This window comes from Elephantulus edwardii, unplaced genomic scaffold (assembly GCF_000299155.1).
Source record: "Elephantulus edwardii isolate Elephantulus edwardi_28Jun2011 unplaced genomic scaffold, EleEdw1.0 scaffold00042, whole genome shotgun sequence".
Lineage (NCBI taxonomy): Eukaryota > Metazoa > Chordata > Mammalia > Macroscelidea > Macroscelididae > Elephantulus > Elephantulus edwardii.
The window spans coordinates 9691616-9702601 of record NW_006399792.1 but is presented as its reverse complement, the minus strand read 5'-3'; the positions used below and the strand labels follow the sequence as shown (position 1 = coordinate 9702601).

Genomic DNA, 10986 nt, shown 5'->3' with positions numbered 1-10986 from the left:
CTCCCTCTCCTGCACTGTCCTCCACCCTTCCGAGCATGATAACCTTCTCCAAGGACTGGTCCCTCCTGGCGACATGCCCAAAGTATATGAGAGACAGAGCTCCAAATTCCTTTCTTCCAAGGAGCAACTTGATTTTACCCTTTCCAGGACAAACCTATTTGTTCTCTTGGCAGTCCATGGTATGTTCAAGACTCTTATCCAGCACCACACCCAGAAGCATCAATTATTCTTCTATTACTCTCAGTCATGGCCAGCTTCCTGATGTATAGCAAGTAATTGCAAATACTTGGCCAGGTTCAGGTGCACCTTAGTCTCTAAACTGACATCGTTGTTCTTGAATGCACTCTGAAGAGGTCTCTGATAGCAAATTTTCCAAGTGCAATTCGTCTTTTCATTCCCTGACTCCTGGTGCCAAGAGTGTTTATTGTGGGGCCTAGCAAGCTGACATTAACAACCTCAATCTCTTCTCCAGCATGGTGCTGCCAGTTGGCCCAGTGGTGAAAATATTTGTCTTCCTGACTTTGAGCTTCAGTGCACACTGAAGACTGCAGTCCTTAACCTTCTGCATCAAACACTTCAGGTCCTCTTCTGTTTCAGCAAGCAAAGCTGTGTCATCTGCATGAGTCTTCACTAATGCGTCTTCTTCGAATCCTGATGTCACAGTCTTCATCATAAATTCCAGCCTCCCAAATGATTTGTTTTGCATATAGATTTAAAAGGTATGGAGACAGGATGTAACCCTGATGCACTCCTTTCCTAATTTTGAAGCATGCAATGTTTCCTTGCTCTGTTCTGAGGACCGCTTCCTGGTCCAAGTATAGGTTTTTTCCACAAGCAAAATCAGGTGTTCTGGGATTCTTATTCTTTTCAAGGTTAGCCACAATTGATTGTGATTCACAGAGTCAAATGCCTTTGAATAGTCAATGAAACAGATAGATATCCCTCTGGTACCCTCAATTTTCAGCCACAATCCATCTGAAATTGGCTACATTTTCTCTAATGCCACAGCCTCTTCTAAACTTGGGTTTAGATAATGTACATTGATGATCTGCTCAGCTGCTAACCAAAAGGTTAGAAATTGTAATGTATCTAGAAACTCCTCAAAGAACTCTGGTGGCCTAGTGGTAAAGAGTTGCACTGCAATCCCGAAGGCACGCACTTTGAATCCACCAGCTGCTCCACTGAAGAAGGTTGAGAATCTCCTGCCATGTGCTTAGCTGCCTCTGAAAACCTTCTGGAGGGACAACTATGGTTCAGTTCTGACATGATAGTAAACAACAAGGACCAACAAAAGAAATGAAGACTCAACCTCTGAGTAAAATGGCAGACTAGCCAGAATCTCTTCAGACAGAACAAAAAAAAAACCCAAAGATAAAACAGGTGATAATTCTGGAATCCTGCGTTTAAAAAGAAACACAGACTGAAGGGAGAAACTGAATGAAAACATTGATTAAGAGGACAGAATACAGAATTGTGAGCAGAATAGTAGCCATTTTGAACAGTTATCTCTGTTCTTGGAATCTGTGACTGTGGCAGTGTCAACACAAGTGGCTAACTGATAAGGCAAAATGTGGGATCTTTTCTCCCAGGCTCTCCTAGAGATCAGGGGAGTGACTGACTTCCCTCACCACAACTATAGTTATGTAGTTATATCCTCCAGTGTATAGCAGTGTTCCCACAGTCCATCCAAGTTCTACCCAAGGTTGAGCCCACATCATTTTGTATCTGGTGCCTGGAGCATGTTCACAGCTCTACATTCAAAGACTCCTTCAGAGAGACAAGGACTGTTCAGAGCCTGCCCTGAAGGCAACCCCTGGGTTAGTAGGAGCACCAGCTTTGACTATGGTCCTTGCCTTTCACTGGACATCCTTGTAGTTAGCTCGCGCCCAATATACTACAGCCACATCAGAAGCTATTAGCAGCACCACAATAAATGAAGGAGAAATTAAGATTGTTAGCAATTTCAGCTTTCTCAGTCCCACAATCAATGCTCTTGGCACCAGTAATAAGGAAATCAAAAGACAAATTGCACTAGGAAGATGCACTGTCAAGGACCTCTCCAGAATGCTGAAGAGCAATTATGTCAATCTAGAGACTAAGGTGCACCTGATCCAAGCCATGGTCTTCGTGATTACTTGCTATGCATCTGAAAGCCAGACAATGACTAAGGATAACAGAAGAATTGAGGCCTGGTTTCATCAGGAGCCATGGATCTGTTCAGTTGAGTAACTAGGTGCCTGCATTAAAAAGTTCTTAGTGTGGCCTGGATTGCTATCCTACCTGGAGCACTAAACTGAGGCCATGATGCCTGAAGTCCTCTGGTCCCTCTGCCTCAAGGCCTCAGGCCCTCTGGCTGGTGGCTCCAGCAATGCTACCTGGACCCCCAAATCTGCCACCTGGAGTATCTGGCCCCACTCCCACCTGCCACATGGATACCTTGGCCCCACCATCTGGATGACCTACTACTGCAGCCTTGCTGCTGGAATGTTCCTGTCTGCTGCTTGAAAGCCCATCCCAACACCTGGAGGACCTGGCCTCTTGCCTAGACACCCCTCCATCTGGGGGATGAACCACTGCCCACTCCCCAAACTGCCAGGGACAGCAACATCACGGGTGATTCCATTTCCTCTTCCCTCCCAGAGATTGAGGTACTTTTAGCCCTGCCACCTTGGACCCACCTAGCCTAGCTGCAGTAGTTGCCTGACAGAGGAGACTGCTAACTCATAGGCCATATCTCTCCCCAACTAAAGTAAGTCTACCTTTGACTCAAAAGTGGAGAGAGAAACTCAGGTAGGGTAGCTGCCCTGCCCTCCTCTGGAGCAGTGACTTCCTGAGCCAAAGTTTTCAGACCAAGAGTCTGCTAAGGCCTCAGCCATGAAAAACTCTACCATAGTAATGTCATGGAAGAAGCAAACTACCTCACATCCTACACAAACCCAAAACAAGATGTCACGCCCAAAAAAAGTGACAAAATATCAATGGATTTCCTGAAGCCAGAAAGTCTGATGGAACTTTTGGACAGAATTAAAAAGAACAATGATTGCATCTTTCCAATGGGTAAAAGACAAACTCAAAGAATTACAGGGCTCTGCAAGCAAAACTGAAGAGGAACTTTAAAAAACAATCTAAGACAATGCAGATAAAAATATTAGGCATTAGAGGCTCTGGAAAAACAAGAAATGTTTCAGATGCTGTCAAGATGTTGGAGGGACATATGAACAGAGTTGAAGAGAAGGAACACAGAACCAGTGAAACAGAAGATAGAATTGTCACCACTTCTCTGCTAGAATAAAAATCAGAATGAAAAAGGAAGTTAAAAGAAGAAAGCCTAAGAATAATGTGGGACACCCTTACAAGGAATAATATGTACATAATCAGAGTCGCAGAATAAGAATAAGCAAAACAAGACACCAAGAAAGTTGTGGAAGAATTCCTAGAAGAAAATTTTCCAGGCATAATGAAGAGTGAGAGAATATATATTCAGGAATCTGAGCAAACACCATATAGAATAGACCCCAAAAGAAAAACACCAAGCCATATCATAGTCAAATTTGCCAGAACCAAAGATAAAGAGAGAATTCTGGAAGAAATCAGGAAGAAACAAACAAAAAAAAACCTATAAAGGAGAGCAAATAACATTATGTGCTGATATCTCAGCAGAAACCATGCAAGCAAGAAGACAGTGAAATGACATATATCAAACATTCAAAGAATGCAACTGCCAACCAAGAATACTGTACCCAGCAAAAGTGTCCATCAAATATGAAGGAGAGATCAAGACATTCTCAGAAAAGCAGAACCTAAGGGAGTTTGTAAAAACAAGACCAGAGTTGCAGGAAACACTGAAAGACATCCTTCCAACAGATGTACCACAGAAAGCAGGATGGATCAAAGTAATCAAGAATAACACCACAGTGCCACAGAAAGCAGGATGGATCAAAGTAATCGGCAACAACACCAAAAAGAACTCAACAAAATGAGGGCAATAAAACTGACCCTCTCAATAATGTGAATGGCTTAAACATACAACAGAAGAGGAAAAAAGTAGCAGTTGGAATTTAAAAAGTGCAAAACCCATCAATATGCTGTCTACAATAGACACATCTGAAAAGTGAAAATAAAGACTAAAGGGTGGATAAAAATGGCAACCAGAAAATAGCAAGAGTAATGATAGTAATCTCTGATAAAATAGATTTAAATGCAAAACCCATCACAAAGGACAAGGAAGATCACTACATAATACTTAAAGTATAAATAGAACAAGAGGGCATAACAGTAATAAATATCTATGCACCAAATGATAAAGCTACAAAATATACAAAGCAAACATTAACAAAACTGGAAAAAAGAAATTTACACCACCACTATAGTAGTAGGAGATTTCAATGCACCAAACTCAAGAAAAAATAACATTACCAGAAAGAAACTCAACAAAGATGCTGAGAAATTTAAACCCACAATAAAACAACTCAATCTCGGGGTAGGGGAGGTGGGGGGGGAGGGAAAGTGCAACAATGAATAAATGGAAATCCAAAGTCTCTGTAAATTTTCCTTAAAATTAATAATAATAAAAAATTTTTTAAACCCTTGATCTCATAGATAAAGATAGAGATAGATATATCTATCTAAGTTAATGCACCCCCCCTAAAAAAGCACAGTTTACCTTCTTTTCCAAAGTGCATGGAATGTTCCCCAAAATAGATCACATTTTAGGTCATAAGGCAAGCATCAATAAATTCAAAATACAGAAATAATACAAAACATCTTCTCAGACCACAATGCTACAAAACTAGAAATTAATAAAAACCGGATAAAGGAGAAAAAAAACATATGTATGGAAGCTGAACAACACCTTGCTAGAACATGAGTGGGTAATAGAAGAGATAAAAAAATGAAATTGAAAATTTTCTTGAAACAAATGACAATGAAAATACAACTTACCAAAAACCTCTGAGAAACCACCAAAGTAGTAATCAGAGGTCAATTTATAGTAACAAGCAAAAACAATCAAAAAGCAAGAAAAAATTATAATTGACTCTCTGAATCAACATCTCCAAAAAATTGAAAAGGAACAGCAAGAAAGCCTAACACCCTCTAAAAAACTGAAATGATAAAAATTAGGGATGAAATAGAAAACAGAAAAACAATTGAAACCACCAACAAAGCCAGGAGTTAGTTCTCCAAAAAGTTCAATAAAATGGACAAACCACTAGCAAAATTAACAAAATAAAAGAAAGAAAAGCAACAAATAATCCAAATAAAAGATGAAAGGTGCAATGTCACAACAGAAGCAACTAAAGTAAAAAAGTTAACAATAGAATACTGTGAAAAACTATACTCAAAACAAATATGAAAGCCTAGAGGAAATCAACAAATACTTAGAAACTCATATCTAAACTAATACAGACTAAGATAAAACACCTGAAGAGATCCATTTACAAAAAAAGAAACTGAAAACATAATGAAACAGCTTCCAACAACAACAAAAAAAGTCATGGACCAGGTAATTTTTCAAGTCAATTTTATCAAACATTCAGAGAAGAACTGTCACCAATTCTACACAAAATATTTCCGAAAATAGAAAAAGATGGAATTCTCTCAGACTCATTCTATGAAGCAAACATATCTTTGATACCAAAGTCAAGGAAGGACACCACCAAAATAGAAAACTATAGGCCAATATCTCTCATGAACATAGATGCAAAAATTCTGAATAAAATCCTGGTCAATAGAATCCAACAGTACATAAAAAAAAAAATAATTCCTCATGACCAACTGGGATTCAAAACAGGTATGCAAGGATGGTTCAACATAAGGAAAACAATAAGTGTAATTCATCACATTAACAAAGTAAAGAACAAGAGCCACATGATCCTATCCATTGATGCAGTAAAGGCCTTTGATTAAATCCAACACTCAACAAAATGGGAATATAGTGGATTTTCCTCAACATAGTAACCAAGAGCCAAACTCATTTGCAGTGGAGAGAGATTAAAGCCATTCCCTTTGAGAACAAGGATGCCACTATCTTCTCTCCTATTCAATATTGTATTGGAAGTCTTAGTGATAGCAACAAGACAAGACAAGAAAAGAAGAGGTATCCAAATTCGCAAAGAAGAGGTAAAATTATTTCTCTATGCAGATGATATGATACTAAGAAAATTCTAAAGACTCAGTGAGAAAACTCTGGCCATAGTTGATCAGTACAGCAAAGTGGCAGGATACAAGATCAACATACAAAATCAATTGGATTTGTCTACAGTGACAAAGAGAATACAGAACTGTATCTAAGAAAAACAAGACTCATCACAATAGCTAACCAAAAGATTAAATACTTGGTAATAAATCTAACTAGAAATACAAAAGACCTCTTGAAAGAAAATTACAAAAAATTACTACAAGAGACAAAAAGACACCTGGAGAAATGAAAGAATATACCATGCTCTAAGATAGGAATACTCAATATTGTGATAATGGCAATACTACCAAAGGCAATTTACAAGTTCAATGCAATCCCAATACAAATACAAATTCTGTCCCTCAACAAATGGAAAAGGCAATTTCCAAGTTCATCTGGAATGGAAAGAGACCCCTTACAAGCAAAACACTCCTGAAAAAAAAGAAACAAGGTAGGAGACATCTCACTCCCTGATCTCAAATCCTACTACACAGCTATGGTGGTCAGGACAACATGGCACTGATACAATGACAGACACATAGATCAATAGAATGGACTTGAGCACCCAGAAATCAGCTCACCTACCTATGGTCAACTGATTTTTGACAAGGAGATGATATCAGTTAAGTGGGGAAATGAAAGCCTCTTTAACAAATGGTATTGGCAAAATTGGGAAACTAGAAAACTCAAGCAAGACCCACACCTTACACAAAACTAACTCAAAGTGAATCAAGGACCTAAGACTAAAGCTAAGGATGATAAACTTCAACAGAGAAAAGCTTGGAAGAACTCTACAAGACCTAATCCACAATATGAACAGTCTCCCAAGCTTCCTCAAATACCTACAACTAGGAAAGAATAAAATAGATGAATGGGACTCTTCTAAAAACCAAATCTCTAAACACATCCAAAAACTTTCCAACAGGGTAAAAAGGAAAGCAACAGACTGGGAAAGAATATTTGGTAATGACATGTCTGAAAAGTGACTTATGTTTAGAATTTATAGAATAATCCAGCACCTCAAAAAGATAAAGGTAGGGCTCGGTCTCAGCTCTGACTGCTCACGGCCGCCCTCCCTGCCCCCAGCCCCGACCCTTCGGGCTCCCCGCACCGGACACAGGGCCTAGACTCTCCGGGGCGCACTGAGGCCACAGGCAGCACAGCAGGGTATGGGGCAGACCCAGGAGATGAAATAACAACGTCAACCCTCCCGAAAGCCATTGATCTCATGACGAAAGCTACTGAAGAGGATAAAGCCAAGAACTAAGAGGAGGCCCTCCAGCTCTACCAGCATGCCGTGAAATATTTCCTGCTCCCAAAAGCCATTGATCTCATGACGAAAGCTACCGAAGAGGATAAAGCCAAGAACTAAGAGGAGGCCCTCCGGCTCTACCAGCATGCCGTGAAATATTTCCTGCACGCCATCAAGTACGAGGCAGACAGCGACAAGGCCAAGGAGAGCATCCGAGCCAAGTGCGTGCAGTACCTGGACCAGGCGGAGAAGCTGAAGGATTATTTACGGAACAAAGAGAAGCATGGCAAGAAGCCGGTCAAGGAAAGCCAGAGTGAGGGCAAAAGCAGCGATAGTGACAGTGAAGGGGATAATCCAGAGAAAAAGAAATTGCAAGAGCAACTGATGGGGTGCTGTCGTGATGGAGAAGCCTAACATTTGGTAGAATGACGTGGCTCGGCTGGAGGGGGCCAAGGAGGCCCTCAAAGAAGCTGTCATTTTCCCACGCTTGTTCACAGGCAAGCGCACCCCTTGGCGAGGGATAGTGCTCTTTGGACCCCCTGGCACAGGGAAATCCTACCTGGCCAAAGCTGTGGCCACAGAAGCCAACAACTCCACCTTCTTCTCTGTGTCCTCCTCAGATCTGATGTCTAAGTGGGTGGGAGAGAGCGAGAAGCTGCTAAAGAACCTGTTTGAGTTGGCCCGGCAGCACAAGCCCTCCATCATCTTCATCGATGAGGTGGATTCCCTGTGTGGGTCCCGAAATGAAAACGAGAGTGAGGTTGCCCGCAGGATCAAAACAGAGTTCCTGGTCCAGATGCAGGGGATGGGAAACAACAATGATGGGACTCTGGTTCTTGGTGCCACAAATATTCCATGGGTTTTGGATTCAGATGAGGAGGAGGTTTGAAAAGCGGATTTACATCCAGTTGCCAGAGGAAGCTGCCCGGGCCCAGATGTTCCAGTTGCATTTGAGGAGCACACCCCACAGCCTCACAGATGCCAACATCCACGAGCTGGCCGGGAAAACAGAAGGCTACTCGGGTGCAGACATCAGCATCATTGTGCGGGACTCTCTCACGCAACCCGTTCACAAAGTACAGTCGGCAACACACTTAAAGAAGGTCTGTGGTCCTTCTCGCACCAACCCTAGCGTTATGATCGATGACCTCCTGACCCCGTGCTAACCAGGCGACCCAAGGGCTATGGAGATGACTTGGATGGACGTCCGTAGTGATAAACTTTTAGAGCCTGTGGTTTGCATGTCAGACATGCTCCGGTCTTTGGCCACCACTCGGCCCACTGTGAAGGTCGACGACCTTCTGAAAGTAAAGTTTTCAGAGGACTTTGGACAAGAGAGTTAAAAGCTTTTTCACCTGGTGACGGTGGGAGGCTGACTGGGGAAATCAACAGTACTCCCCATGCTGGTAGCCAGACAGCTCCCCCTCCACTGTCTGGCTGTTAGCAGTGAGCAGGCAGGGCTTCCGCGGCCGGGCTGCAAAGAAGCTAGAAGCACCGGGTTCCCGCAGGAAGCGACTCCCCCTCTCCTGAGATGCTTACCAACTTCTTCTGCCGCCTTTTTTTAAAAAAAAAGATAAAGGTAAACAACCCAAATATAAAATGGGCACAGAATATGAACAGACACTTCACCAGACTTTCAGATGGCAAACAACATATGAAGAAATGTTTAAAATCTGTAGCTCTAGGAGAGATGCAAATTAAAACAACTATGAGATATCGTCTCATCCTAGTAACAATCACAAAGTTCAACATATCCACAAACAACAAATAATGGCAAAGTTGTGGGGAAAATGAAACCCTTATTCACTGTTGATGAGAGTGTACAATGGTGCAAGCATTCAGAAGGCAGTATGGTGCTTTCTCAAAAAGTTGGAAATTAGAAATACCATTTGGCCCAGCAATTTCACTGCTGGGAATGTACGCTAAAGAAACCAGAACTGCCACCCAGATATACTCACACCCATGTTTATGGCTGTGTTGTTCACAGTAGCAAAGAGATGTAAGCAACCCAAGTGCCCATCAATAAATTAATGGATAGAGAAGCTATGGTATATTCACATAATGGAATACTATGCAGCACTGAAAAACATGGAATTCATAACATATTCTACAAAATGGATGATGCTGGAGGACATTATGGTTGAGTGAAATATCTCAGTCACAAAAGGACAAATACTGCAAAATGCCAGTTATAAAACAAGACTGACTGCAGGGTTGCAGGGAAACAAAGAGGGGATAAATAATGAACACCACATTTAACTAGAGGAGGGAAAGAACCATCTAAAAGAAGTATGTTGTTGTTGTTGTTATGTGCCATAGAGTCGCTTGCAACTCAGAGCGCCCCTTTGTACAACAGCCCTTGCACGACAACAGTCCAGAATAAGAGATACATAGCAAAGTGAACTGGGGGTTGGAGGGGAGGGAGGAAATTGTGCAACAATGAAAGAATAATTTTAAAGAGAGAAGCGAATTGGGGTTGGAGGGTAGGGAGGAAAATGTCCAACAATGAATAAATGGAAATCCAAGTTTTCTGTAAACTTTTGTTAAAATATAAATAAAAACTTTAAAAAAAGATGCTTTTGAGTTATGGTGCCGGGGAAGAGTCTTGAATATACTGTGGACTGCCAGGAGAATAAGCAGGTCTGTCTTGGAGAGGGTTAAAACAAATTTCTCCTTGGAAGCAAGGATTTTTAAGCTCTCTCTCACATACGTAGGGCATGTTATCAGGAGGGACCAGTCCTTCCATGATGCTTGAAAGGGTGGAAGGATGAGGAGAGGAAGACCCTGGATGAGACAAATTGACACAATAACTGGGGTAATGGTGTTACTGACTTAAGTGAAACTGACTTAGATTAGTGCAGGATTCAGAGCTATTGGGTGTAAGGTTGCTATGAGTCACAGGTGATTCATTGGCACATAACAACAAACATAACATAACAACAAGAACCATCCTTGAAAATACCAGATAGACATTGACTATCTCTTCACACTATCCATCTCTAACTGGGTATCCTACCTGCACCCAGCCCTTAGACAGGCAAAAACACTATCTGTAGCTAGGTATAATCCCAAAGCACCTCTGAGACCAGCAAAAAATTCTGTGCCACCATTTGGTGTCCCCTAGACCAATGGGCTCTAGTATGTCAGATATGGTGAGGATGGCACAGGATAGGACAAGGTTCAGATCTGCTGTTCATAGAGTCACTATGAGTCATAATCGACAGCACGTAACAACAACAACAGTCCAGAAGAGGTATTATACATGCCCAGCTCACATCTTGGAACCTCAACCACCTTTCAAGACAAGTAAAAATTATCACCTAACTGTGCACTCTAACCTTCTACTGGTTTGGCAGACACACTGTCCTTGACCAGACATCTTGCCTCCACCCACCACAGCACTGACAAGAGCTACCAACTCACTCCTTTTACCAAATTCTTTTTTTAATTTCCAATTGCTTTTTAGATTTTTTTTGCTTATTAGTTTTTCATTTTCTCTCATGGCTTTTTGGGTTTAGTTTTGGTGAGTTTTATAATTTTTTAAATTATTAAATTT

At 41.4% G+C, this 10986-nt stretch overlaps 1 pseudogene; it reads left to right on the top strand.

Annotated features, from left to right (window-relative positions):
• Positions 1–2304: 2304 nt before the first annotated feature.
• Positions 2305–8773, top strand: LOC102847560 (annotated as a pseudogene).
• Positions 8774–10986: the final 2213 nt, after the last annotated feature.